This window comes from Schistocerca serialis, unplaced genomic scaffold (assembly GCF_023864345.2).
Source record: "Schistocerca serialis cubense isolate TAMUIC-IGC-003099 unplaced genomic scaffold, iqSchSeri2.2 HiC_scaffold_1237, whole genome shotgun sequence".
Classification (NCBI taxonomy): domain Eukaryota; kingdom Metazoa; phylum Arthropoda; class Insecta; order Orthoptera; family Acrididae; genus Schistocerca; species Schistocerca serialis.
Window position 1 is genome coordinate 62,501 of NW_026047444.1, and position 12,500 is coordinate 75,000.

Sequence of the window (12,500 nt, forward strand, 5' to 3'; positions counted from 1 at the left end):
ATGTTCTGGCGCGGTCCACTTTACTGTTCGATCTTTACAATAATCAAGCAAGCTCAAATACAGACACTTGGGGGTTCTCAATTCACGTAATCTAGCAAACAGGGAGGGCCAAAAAAGATTGTCAAATGCACCTTGTATATCAATTGTCACGCCGATTACATATTTCGCCAATGTATTGGAGACCATTCCTAGTGCCTGGTTGACTGCGTCATCTATAGATTTACCTGGTCGGAAACCATACTGGCACTGGTGAAGGCCAAGAAGCTCCCTGTGGTCGCGTAAGCGTCCACATAAGAGTCGTTCCTGGACCTTCCCCATAGTGTTCAGCAGACATATTGGGCGGTAGCTCTTCGCAAGTTTAGGATCTCTATCCTCACCCTTTTTGATAATAATTGCCTCAGCAACCTTCCACACCTTCGGTACCCTTCCTTGCAGGAGACACTCATTCAGCAAGGCTGTCAAATACGGTACAATTAGCATTTTAAGGTTCTGTAGTGTTTCTGTAGTTATTTTATCTATTCCAGGAGATTTATTTTTCTTCAAGGAATCAATGGCATTGCCCACCTCCTCCTGTGCAAACGGAATAACCACACCCTCATCTGGATAGTCTTCTTCCATTTTTAGTCTCAAAAGCGACTGGTATTCATTATCTGAATTTGGATTATCACTTGGTAGCAGAGCTTCCAATAAGTAGTGAGCTGAGTCCCGCCAACCTATTGTTGTCGTTCCATCCGGCTTCTGGAGCGTAGACATGATAAGTGGTGTCTTAATTTTTTCACTAATAATCTTATATGGCAGTCCCCATACATTAGTTTCAAATTGTCTTTTAACAAAGTTTTCCCAGTGCTTTATTCTGGTATTTATTAGTTCTTGTTTATAGTTTCCTTTCAGTTCTCTGTAGTTTTGCAGCCTTCTTTGTCTCTCTCTATCACCCAGTGCCCTTTGATATGCTCTTCGAGCACGTCGTACACATCTTCTCAATTCTGTTAATGTGGAGCTCCAAGGGACCCTTGACTGACGAAAATAGGATCGTCTAGGTATGAAGGAATTCATGAGATTTTGAATTTGGTTCTGTATCTTTTCAGCCGCCTCATCAATATCAAAGCCATTTCCTATTGGTACTTGTAGCTGTAACTCTTCCCTCATACCTTCCCAATCAGCTCTCTTAAAATCAAAAATGGTTCCAGAAAAATCTTCATTTCTATTCATGTCAGATGTCCTTGTAATTTGGAATGTAATCATATTGTGATCGCTTACCGTTACCCTATTCAACACCTGCCAGCCTTGTATCCTACTTAAAACACTTTCGCTAGCCAACGTCACATCTATATTCGATTTCGCGCCTGCTCTATTTTGATATGTATATGGGAAGCCAGGTCTATTCATCACTATTAAATTGAGTTCCCCAATTGCATCCTGCAATTCCACTCCTCTCTCATCAGTCTCTATGCTATTCCAAAGTATCGATTTCGCATTGGCATCTATTGTGAAGATATGGAATCTATTCCCTCCAACCTCTTTGGCTCTTTTCAATCTATCTATGTATGGTTGTATCTCATGTGCATACTGAAAATACGAATTAGTAAGTAAGAATACTCCCTCGGGTGATGTTAACTCCACCGTGATGGAATGCTCGTCATTTACCTGAGAGATTGCTGTAAGCAAAATCTCCCTTTTTAATACCACAGTAACCGTCATAGGATTTTCTCCACACATAATTGCCCTAGCACTAACTGGACTATGAACAAGCTTACCATTTTTGGTATACGGTTCTTGAATGCATAAAACATCCAAACTTCGATCCTCTGCAACCTTCCAGATCTCGGACATGACTGTGATACTACGCATTGCATTAATCTGAGCAACTCTTATCCCAGAATTCCTATTTGACATTAAGGTTGTCGAATATGGTTGTAGAACTTAACTCCAGTCTTGTCATACTCATAAACGGTTCTTCCATAACATTCTACAAACTCTCTGTAAAGATCTTCTTTATTAAATTTTTCGCTACGTCGAGTATATGCGCGATTAAGTAACTCGCTTAGTTCTTCCATATCTGTAGGTAAGTTATTACATCGCAGAAACAATCTATCCGCAGTTCCTGGATATGGAAAACCAATGGTCTTCCCTTTTGGATGTCCTTCTCTAATAATATGTCTAAGGGCCACAACAAGAACACTCATATCTTCCAACCTAGAGAGCCTATAATTCTCTTCCAGATCTGAATATATTAGATAAGGGTCTATTTGTTTTGTATCGCTATCCTTGTCACTTGTAGATAGGGACAGCGGGAATCTCGTTAATCCATTCATGCGCGTCACTAATTAGATGACGAGGCATTTGGCTACCTTAAGAGAGTCATAGTTACTCCCGCCGTTTACCCGCGCTTGCTTGAATTTCTTCACGTTGACATTCAGAGCACTGGGCAGAAATCACATTGCGTCAACACCCGCTAGGGCCATCGCAATGCTTTGTTTTAATTAGACAGTCGGATTCCCCCAGTCCGTGCCAGTTCTGAGTTGATCGTTGAATGGCGGCCGAAGAGAATCCGCGCACCCGCGCGCCCCCGGAGGAGCACGCTAAGGCGGACGCGGCCTCGCAGCAAGGAAGATCCGTGGGAGGCCAAGGCACGGGACCGAGCTCGGATCCTGCACGCAGGTTGAAGCACCGGGGCGCGAACGCCGCGCAGGCGCGCGCATCCTGCACCGCCGGCCAGCACGAGGCCGACCAACGGCGAGAGCAGACCACGCCCGCGCTAAACGCCCGCACTTACCGGCACCCCTACGGCACTCACCTCGCCCAGGCCCGGCACGTTAGCGCTGACCCACTTCCCGACCAAGCCCGACACGCCCCGATCCTCAGAGCCAATCCTTATCCCGAAGTTACGGATCCAATTTGCCGACTTCCCTTACCTACATTATTCTATCGACTAGAGGCTCTTCACCTTGGAGACCTGCTGCGGATATGGGTACGAACCGGCGCGACACCTCCACGTGGCCCTCTCCCGGATTTTCAAGGTCCGAGGGGAAGATCGGGACACCGCCGCAACTGCGGTGCTCTTCGCGTTCCAAACCCTATCTCCCTGCTAGAGGATTCCAGGGAACTCGAACGCTCATGCAGAAAAGAAAACTCTTCCCCGATCTCCCGACGGCGTCTCCGGGTCCTTTTGGGTTACCCCGACGAGCATCTCTAAAAGAGGGGCCCGACTTGTATCGGTTCCGCTGCCGGGTTCCGGAATAGGAACCGGATTCCCTTTCGCCCAACGGGGGCCAGCACAAAGTGCATCATGCTATGACGGCCCCCATCAACATCGGATTTCTCCTAGGGCTTAGGATCGACTGACTCGTGTGCAACGGCTGTTCACACGAAACCCTTCTCCGCGTCAGCCCTCCAGGGCCTCGCTGGAGTATTTGCTACTACCACCAAGATCTGCACCGACGGCGGCTCCAGGCAGGCTCACGCCCAGACCCTTCTGCGCCCACCGCCGCGACCCTCCTACTCGTCAGGGCTTCGCGGCCGGCCGCAAGGACCGGCCATGACTGCCAGACTGACGGCCGAGTATAGGCACGACGCTTCAGCGCCATCCATTTTCAGGGCTAGTTGCTTCGGCAGGTGAGTTGTTACACACTCCTTAGCGGATTCCGACTTCCATGGCCACCGTCCTGCTGTCTTAAGCAACCAACGCCTTTCATGGTTTCCCATGAGCGTCGATTCGGGCGCCTTAACTCGGCGTTTGGTTCATCCCACAGCGCCAGTTCTGCTTACCAAAAGTGGCCCACTTGGCACTCCGATCCGAGTCGTTTGCTCGCGGCTTCAGCATATCAAGCAAGCCGGAGATCTCACCCATTTAAAGTTTGAGAATAGGTTGAGGTCGTTTCGGCCCCAAGGCCTCTAATCATTCGCTTTACCGGATGAGACTCGTACGAGCACCAGCTATCCTGAGGGAAACTTCGGAGGGAACCAGCTACTAGATGGTTCGATTAGTCTTTCGCCCCTATACCCAGCTCCGACGATCGATTTGCACGTCAGAATCGCTACGGACCTCCATCAGGGTTTCCCCTGACTTCGTCCTGGCCAGGCATAGTTCACCATCTTTCGGGTCCCAACGTGTACGCTCTAGGTGCGCCTCACCTCGCAATGAGGACGAGACGCCCCGGGAGTGCGGAGGCCGCCGCCCCGTGAAGGGCGGGGAAGCCCCATCCTCCCTCGGCCCGCGCAAGGCGAGACCTTCACTTTCATTACGCCTTTAGGTTTCGTACAGCCCAATGACTCGCGCACATGTTAGACTCCTTGGTCCGTGTTTCAAGACGGGTCGTGAAATTGTCCAAAGCTGAAGCGCCGCTGACGGGAGCGATTATTCCGCCCGAGAGCATCCCGAGCCAACAGCGGCGCGGGTCCGGGGCCGGGCCAGGTAGGTCCGTCATCCGGGAAGAACCGCGCGCGCTTGCCGGGAGCCCGAGCGCCCAAAGGGGCGAATCGACTCCTCCAGATATACCGCCGGGCAGCCAGCCAGGACACCGGGGCTCTGCCCAACAGACGCGAACCGAGGCCCGCGGAAGGACAGGCTGCGCACCCGGGCCGTAGGCCGGCACCCAGCGGGTCGCGACGTCCTACTAGGGGAGAAGTGCGGCCCACCGCACACCGGAACGGCCCCACCCCGCGGCGAGTGGAAAGGCAACCGGACACGACCCCGCCGCGGATTGCTCCGCGCGGGCGGCCGGCCCCATCTGCCGAGGGCGGAGGCCAGTGGCCGGATGGGCGTGAATCTCACCCGTTCGACCTTTCGGACTTCTCACGTTTACCCCAGAACGGTTTCACGTACTTTTGAACTCTCTCTTCAAAGTTCTTTTCAACTTTCCCTCACGGTACTTGTTCGCTATCGGTCTCGTGGTCATATTTAGTCTCAGATGGAGTTTACCACCCACTTGGAGCTGCACTCTCAAGCAACCCGACTCGAAGGAGAGGTCCCGCCGACGCTCGCACCGGCCGCTACGGGCCTGGCACCCTCTACGGGCCGTGGCCTCATTCAAGTTGGACTTGGGCTCGGCGCGAGGCGTCGGGGTAGTGGACCCTCCCAAACACCACATGCCACGACAGGCGGCAGCCTGCGGGGTTCGGTGCTGGACTCTTCCCTGTTCGCTCGCCGCTACTGGGGGAATCCTTGTTAGTTTCTTTTCCTCCGCTTAGTAATATGCTTAAATTCAGCGGGTAGTCTCGCCTGCTCTGAGGTCGTTGTACGAGGTGTCGCACGCCACACCGCCAGCCGGCTGTGCACGCTACCGAGTAAGTACCGGTATGCGAACCGCCAGGCGACGGGCGCGCATCGCACGTTTAAGGAGACGCGGCCGGCCCCACAGGCGGCCACGACACTCCCAGGTCTGCGAAGCGGGGCAAACGCCGCGCGCTTCAGTATACGTAGCCGACACTCAGCCAGACGTGGCCCGGGAACGGAATCCATGGACCGCAATGTGCGTTCGAAACGTCGATGTTCATGTGTCCTGCAGTTCACATGTCGACGCGCAATTTGCTGCGTTCTTCATCGACCCACGAGCCGAGTGATCCACCGTCCTGGGTGATCTTTTCATAGTTTCCACCATCTCTTTCGAGACAGTTGCATAGGCGGGACTGAGGCGTGTGGCGGCCCTGTTCCAGCGTTCAGTGTCCAACGGCCTCACGGCCGATGGGCGTCGTACGGCTCCACACCGGAGCGGACAGGCAGTCGGGCGAAAGTCATTCAAAACCGGCGCCAGGCGCCAGGTGCCGCAGGCCAGCCGCTCCAGCGCTTCAGCGCTCGTACCACACAACATTGCCTTTAGTTTTGAGACGAACGCGTGGTTCCGCACGCGGCGCACGGCTACTGCGAGCCGTACAGGTAGCTGCGTGTTGCGCGACACGACACGCACATCGAAAGACATGCAGTCTAGTCGGTAATGATCCTTCCGCAGGTTCACCTACGGAAACCTTGTTACGACTTTTACTTCCTCTAAATGATCAAGTTTGGTCATCTTTCCGGTAGCATCGGCAACGACAGAGTCAATGCCGCGTACCAGTCCGAAGACCTCACTAAATCATTCAATCGGTAGTAGCGACGGGCGGTGTGTACAAAGGGCAGGGACGTAATCAACGCGAGCTTATGACTCGCGCTTACTGGGAATTCCTCGTTCATGGGGAACAATTGCAAGCCCCAATCCCTAGCACGAAGGAGGTTCAGCGGGTTACCCCGACCTTTCGGCCTAGGAAGACACGCTGATTCCTTCAGTGTAGCGCGCGTGCGGCCCAGAACATCTAAGGGCATCACAGACCTGTTATTGCTCAATCTCGTGCGGCTAGAAGCCGCCTGTCCCTCTAAGAAGAAAAGTAATCGCTGACAGCACGAAGGATGTCACGCGACTAGTTAGCAGGCTAGAGTCTCGTTCGTTATCGGAATTAACCAGACAAATCGCTCCACCAACTAAGAACGGCCATGCACCACCACCCACCGAATCAAGAAAGAGCTATCAATCTGTCAATCCTTCCGGTGTCCGGGCCTGGTGAGGTTTCCCGTGTTGAGTCAAATTAAGCCGCAGGCTCCACTCCTGGTGGTGCCCTTCCGTCAATTCCTTTAAGTTTCAGCTTTGCAACCATACTTCCCCCGGAACCCAAAAGCTTTGGTTTCCCGGAGGCTGCCCGCCGAGTCATCGGAGGAACTGCGGCGGATCGCTGGCTGGCATCGTTTATGGTTAGAACTAGGGCGGTATCTGATCGCCTTCGAACCTCTAACTTTCGTTCTTGATTAATGAAAACATACTTGGCAAATGCTTTCGCTTCTGTTCGTCTTGCGACGATCCAAGAATTTCACCTCTAACGTCGCAATACGAATGCCCCCGCCTGTCCCTATTAATCATTACCTCGGGTTCCGAAAACCAACAAAATAGAACCGAGGTCCTATTCCATTATTCCATGCACACAGTATTCAGGCGGGCTTGCCTGCTTTAAGCACTCTAATTTGTTCAAAGTAAACGTGCCGGCCCACCGAGACACTCAATAAAGAGCACCCTGGTAGGATTTCAACGGGGTCCGCCTCGGGACGCACGAGCACGCACGAGGCGGTCGCACGCCTTCGGCTCGCCCCACCGGCAGGACGTCCCACGATACATGCCAGTTAAACACCGACGGGCGGTGAACCAACAGCGTGGGACACAAATCCAACTACGAGCTTTTTAACCGCAACAACTTTAATATACGCTATTGGAGCTGGAATTACCGCGGCTGCTGGCACCAGACTTGCCCTCCAATAGATACTCGTTAAAGGATTTAAAGTGTACTCATTCCGATTACGGGGCCTCGGATGAGTCCCGTATCGTTATTTTTCGTCACTACCTCCCCGTGCCGGGAGTGGGTAATTTGCGCGCCTGCTGCCTTCCTTGGATGTGGTAGCCGTTTCTCAGGCTCCCTCTCCGGAATCGAACCCTGATTCCCCGTTACCCGTTACAACCATGGTAGGCGCAGAACCTACCATCGACAGTTGATAAGGCAGACATTTGAAAGATGCGTCGCCGGTACGAGGACCGTGCGATCAGCCCAAAGTTATTCAGAGTCACCAAGGCAAACGGACCGGACGAGCCGACCGATTGGTTTTGATCTAATAAAAGCGTCCCTTCCATCTCTGGTCGGGACTCTGTTTGCATGTATTAGCTCTAGAATTACCACAGTTATCCAAGTAACGTGGGTACGATCTAAGGAACCATAACTGATTTAATGAGCCATTCGCGGTTTCACCTTAATGCGGCTTGTACTGAGACATGCATGGCTTAATCTTTGAGACAAGCATATGACTACTGGCAGGATCAACCAGGGAGCTGCGTCAACTAGAGCTGAGCAGCCGGCCGCCCGGGAGTGTGTCCCGGGGGCCCGCGCGAACACGCAAGCGTCCGCTCAATTATTCTGCAAACAGGAGGAGGCTGAGCTCCCCTGCACAACACACCTCGAAACCCTCTCAGGTCCCGGCGGCGCGCAGCGCCGTCCTAAGTACTTGGTCGGGTTCGAGAGAGGCGCAATCGCCCGGAGTTAGGCGAGTAGACGCTTTAGGTGCGACCACCCGTGCTCCCAACTGAGCTTGCCGCTGCCGACAGAGGCCCGGGAGCGTGCTGTCGTGGCATTGCCGGCGGGAGACAACACGCGCCACCTACGGTGACCGGCAGCTCCAACGCCAGCGCCACAGAAGGACAAAAGCCCCACTTGGGTGCCGAAGCGAACTCTCCCAGCACAGCGCACGCGCCAACACGTCCGCACAGCTGCGATACAAACCACCTGCGAGAACCGCTGGGGCGACCGAGCAGCAGACGGCGTCGCGGCGCCGAGCGCCGGGCGGCGGCGCATCCTCAGCGCACACAGTCCTCAATCGGACCAGCACACTGCAGATGGCCACCGCGCTTCGCACCGGGCCCGCGAGGACCTGCTTTGGCCGCAAGGCGCCGCGAGCAGGGGGCGCCGGCGCGCAGCTGCGCCGCCTGCCGCGTCCGTCGGCCGGCGCGCCTGCCACTGGCCGCCCCCACCAGCCGGCTGTAGCGCGTGCGCCCACGCACCGCGCTGCCAGCACGCCGGGCGGCCCCCCCTCACCGGCCGGGGACGGTCCCACCCAGCCACCGCCGCGTATCGCCTCACACCCAGATCCCCTTTCACGTTCGTGGGCATGGTGGGTCCCCTTTCACGTTCGTGGGCATGGTGGGTATCCCTGAAACAACCGGTTAATAGCTCGACCGATCGTCGCCAACACTGATTCACCTCTAGCGAGAACAACCGCACCACAACGGGTTACCTGTTGTTCATTTGCGTAACGTCACCAGCAAACGTAGACGTCCATCGCCATTTGCAACGAGTATTGCATGCCTGTGTCAGGTGTCACAACACACTACGTCTGCCCACATAGACGCAACAACATGTGCACGCCTCGAGAACACGTGGAAGGTAGCCCCCGTACGTATGCGGTGTCCATTGCGCGAACGACTGTCAGCCGGCCTCTGCAGGATGTCGCAGATGTGGAACGCGGTGCAACATGCTATCACGGTGTGTGAGAAGAGACGACTACGTCCGAATACACGCTCCACTACATCAACAGACTGCTCATGCTGATCGCCATCCAGGGCGTCCGTTCCTCCCACACGTCTGAATGGCGTACCACACTGCAATCCAGCTCTTATAGGGAGACGACACGTAGCTGCGTGCACAATATTTGGACTGTATGGTCTGCCGTTGCTAGGCGCAGTCGTCGTACGGTCACACATGTGCCACGATGTATCATTCAGTACATACGGACCAATGTGCAGTACAGTTTGTGGGTTTTGCGTACATCGGCGGACAGGTGACAGGCCGTACCACAACGTAGGCTGAGTACGTCGGCATGCGAAGGGCATTGAACATGCAAACTTCTCAACGACCAGCTTGCGAAGGCAGGGGGGAAGGGGGGGGGGGGCATGTACGTCCTGCTGCTATCCACATTACAGTGTATAGCAGGAGCATGTGGAAAGTCAGCAACACCTGCAAGGTGTTTAACATGACGCGATACACAGGGGACCGGGCAGTGCGAATAGCGAACTATATTGCGAGGGTTGCGGTTAGGCAACACTACACTAATTTAACGAGTTGCATAACAATTACAGAGCAGGTTCAGCGACAACGTGCGTCAGGTTAAGGCGCAATATAGGTTAGGTTAAGGCACAACATGGGTTACGTTAAAGCACAAATTAGGTTACGTTAAAGCACAAATTAGGTTACGTTAAAGCACAAATTAGGTTACGTTAAAGCACAAATTAGGTTACGTTAAAGCACAAATTAGGTTACGTTAAAGCACAAATTAGGTTACGTTAAAGCACAAATTAGGTTACGTTAAAGCACAAATTAGGTTACGTTAAAGCACAAATTAGGTTACGTTAAAGCACAAATTAGGTTACGTTAAAGCACAAATTAGGTTACGTTAAAGCACAAATTAGGTTACGTTAAAGCACAAATTAGGTTACGTTAAAGCACAAATTAGGTTACGTTAAAGCACAAATTGGGTTACGTTAAGGCACAACATGGGTTACGTTAAGGCACAACATGGGTTACGTTAAGGCACAACATGGGTTACGTTAAGGCACAACATGGGTTACGTTAAGGCACAACATGGGTTACGTTAAGGCACAACATGGGTTACGTTAAGGCACAACATGGGTTACGTTAAGGCACAACATGGGTTACGTTAAGGCACAACATGGGTTACGTTAAGGCACAACATGGGTTACGTTGAGGCACAACATGGGTTACGTTGAGGCACAACATGGGTTACGTTGAGGCACAACATGGGTTACGTTGAGGCACAACATGGGTTACGTTGAGGCACAACATGGGTTACGTTGAGGCACAACATGGGTTACGTTGAGGCACAACATGGGTTACGTTGAGGCACAACATGGGTTACGTTGAGGCACAACATGGGTTACGTTGAGGCACAACATGGGTTACGTTGAGGCACAACATGGGTTACGTTGAGGCACAACATGGGTTACGTTGAGGCACAACATGGGTTACGTTGAGGCACAACATGGGTTACGTTGAGGCACAAATTAGGTTACGTTGAGGCACAAATTAGGTTACGTTGAGGCACAAATTAGGTTACGTTGAGGCACAAATTAGGTTAGGTTAAGGTACAATATGGGTTAGGTTAAGGTACAATATGGGTTAGGTTAAGGTACAATATGGGTTAGGTTAAGGTACAATATGGGTTAGGTTAAGGCACAACATGGGTTAGGTTAAGGCACAACATGGGTTAGGTTAAGGCACAACATGGGTTAGGTTAAGGCACAACATGGGTTAGGTTAAGGCACAACATGGGTTAGGTTAAGGCACAACATGGGTTAGGTTAAGGCACAACATGGGTTAGGTTAAGGCACAACATGGGTTAGGTTAAGGCACAACATGGGTTAGGTTAAGGCACAACATAGGTTAGGTTAAGGCACAACATAGGTTAGGTTAAGGCACAACATAGGTTAGGTTAAGGCACAACATAGGTTAGGTTAAGGCACAACATAGGTTAGGTTAGGGCACAACATAGGTTAGGTTAAGGCACAACATAGGTTAGGTTAAGGCACAACGTAGGTTAGGTTAAGGCACAACATAGGTTAGGTTAAGGCACAACATATGTTAGGTTAAGGCACAACATAGGTTAGGTTAAGGCACAACATAGGTTAGGTTAAGGCACAACATAGGTTAGGTTAAGGCACAACATAGGTTAGGTTAAGGCACAACATAGGTTAGGTTAAGGCACAACATAGGTTAGGTTAAGGCACAACATAGGTTAGGTTAAGGCACAACATAGGTTAGGTTAAGGCACAACGTAGGTTAGGTTAAGGTACAACGTAGGTTAGGTTAAGGTACAACGTAGGTTAGGTTAAGGTACAACGTAGGTTAGGTTAAGGTACAACGTAGGTTAAGGTACAACGTAGGTTAGGTTAAGGCGCAATGTGGGTTAGGTTAAGGTACGATATAGCTGAGGTTAAGGTACAATATCGCTTAGGTTAAGGTACACATTGTTGTAGGGAAAGGTGTATTTGGGGGGGGGGGGGCGGCAGGTTCGTTGATAGTGATTATCGTAAGTGCATGCCTGCGGGATCATCCGATTTGTCACGTCAGGATGCACTTGTGGCTCATGACAGGCGGCGCTCCGATTCCAAGGTTATGGCAGATGTGTGTCTTTCATTCCTGCCATTGTTTGTGTACTGTGACAGGAGGCAGTATTGTGATGTTGGGTGCACCCCTGTGTAGGACATGTGTGGGTGTTCGTGGCTTAACTGAGCAATGGCGGATGTCGGAAGGGTGGGATATTCTGTTTTGTGGGTGGACCTCCCGGTCTGGTTATGATAGTGTGGATTGTGTAATGTGGCGGAGAGGATGCACCGGATGTTCTTCCATGCTGGTGGTTAGATATTGTGTGTGTGCCTGTTAGAGGCAGAGAGTAGTGTGTGATAGTGTCTGGCTGACGTGTGGTTCTCATTGTGTGCAGAGTCTTTCAGCATGTATAGGGACGGTTGTATATATTATCTGTATTCTGATGGCTCTGCATCTATTACTAATCAGTGCCGTGTATACGGTTACTCTGGTTCCAGTCGAAACTGTTCTATCTCTGTACATTAGTGACACTGCGGCTCCACTATGTTGCTGCCCCTGTCGGCCGTTTCCCCCAGTGTATGGCTAGTGATTATCAGCAATCAGTCTATTAGTCAATACCGGTAGTGTGACGACTTCAAATGTCCGGGATGGGGGAAGCTAAACCCTTCCCGTGGGTCAGGGCCTAGAAAGACTCTTCCCACGCAGGAGGCTCGGACTGTCGTTACTCTTCCGAGAAATATATTTGCCCAGCGTTTTTTGTGACTGCGAGTGCGACGCCCACGGGTACCGACATGGATGGGGCGCTTCCTAGCTGATCGCTCGGCATGGGAATCAGTACAGTGAGCAATGCGATCGCGTCTGTAGCTTGTACGTGGTAC

The 12,500-nt window shown here is 52.1% G+C and overlaps 2 non-coding genes and 1 pseudogene across 2 annotated transcripts; all 3 read right to left on the reverse strand.

Annotated features, from left to right (window-relative positions):
- Positions 1-1,878: 1,878 nt before the first annotated feature.
- On the reverse strand, positions 1,879-5,232 carry LOC126436511 (large subunit ribosomal RNA; annotated as a pseudogene).
- A 188-nt stretch (positions 5,233-5,420) lies between these two features.
- LOC126436485 (5.8S ribosomal RNA) lies at positions 5,421-5,575 on the reverse strand. The gene has a single exon (XR_007580700.1). It is a non-coding gene; the product is annotated as a 5.8S ribosomal RNA (ribosomal RNA).
- A 353-nt stretch (positions 5,576-5,928) lies between these two features.
- Positions 5,929-7,837, reverse strand: LOC126436494 (small subunit ribosomal RNA). Its single transcript, XR_007580708.1, has one exon. It is a non-coding gene; the product is annotated as a small subunit ribosomal RNA (ribosomal RNA).
- Positions 7,838-12,500: the final 4,663 nt, after the last annotated feature.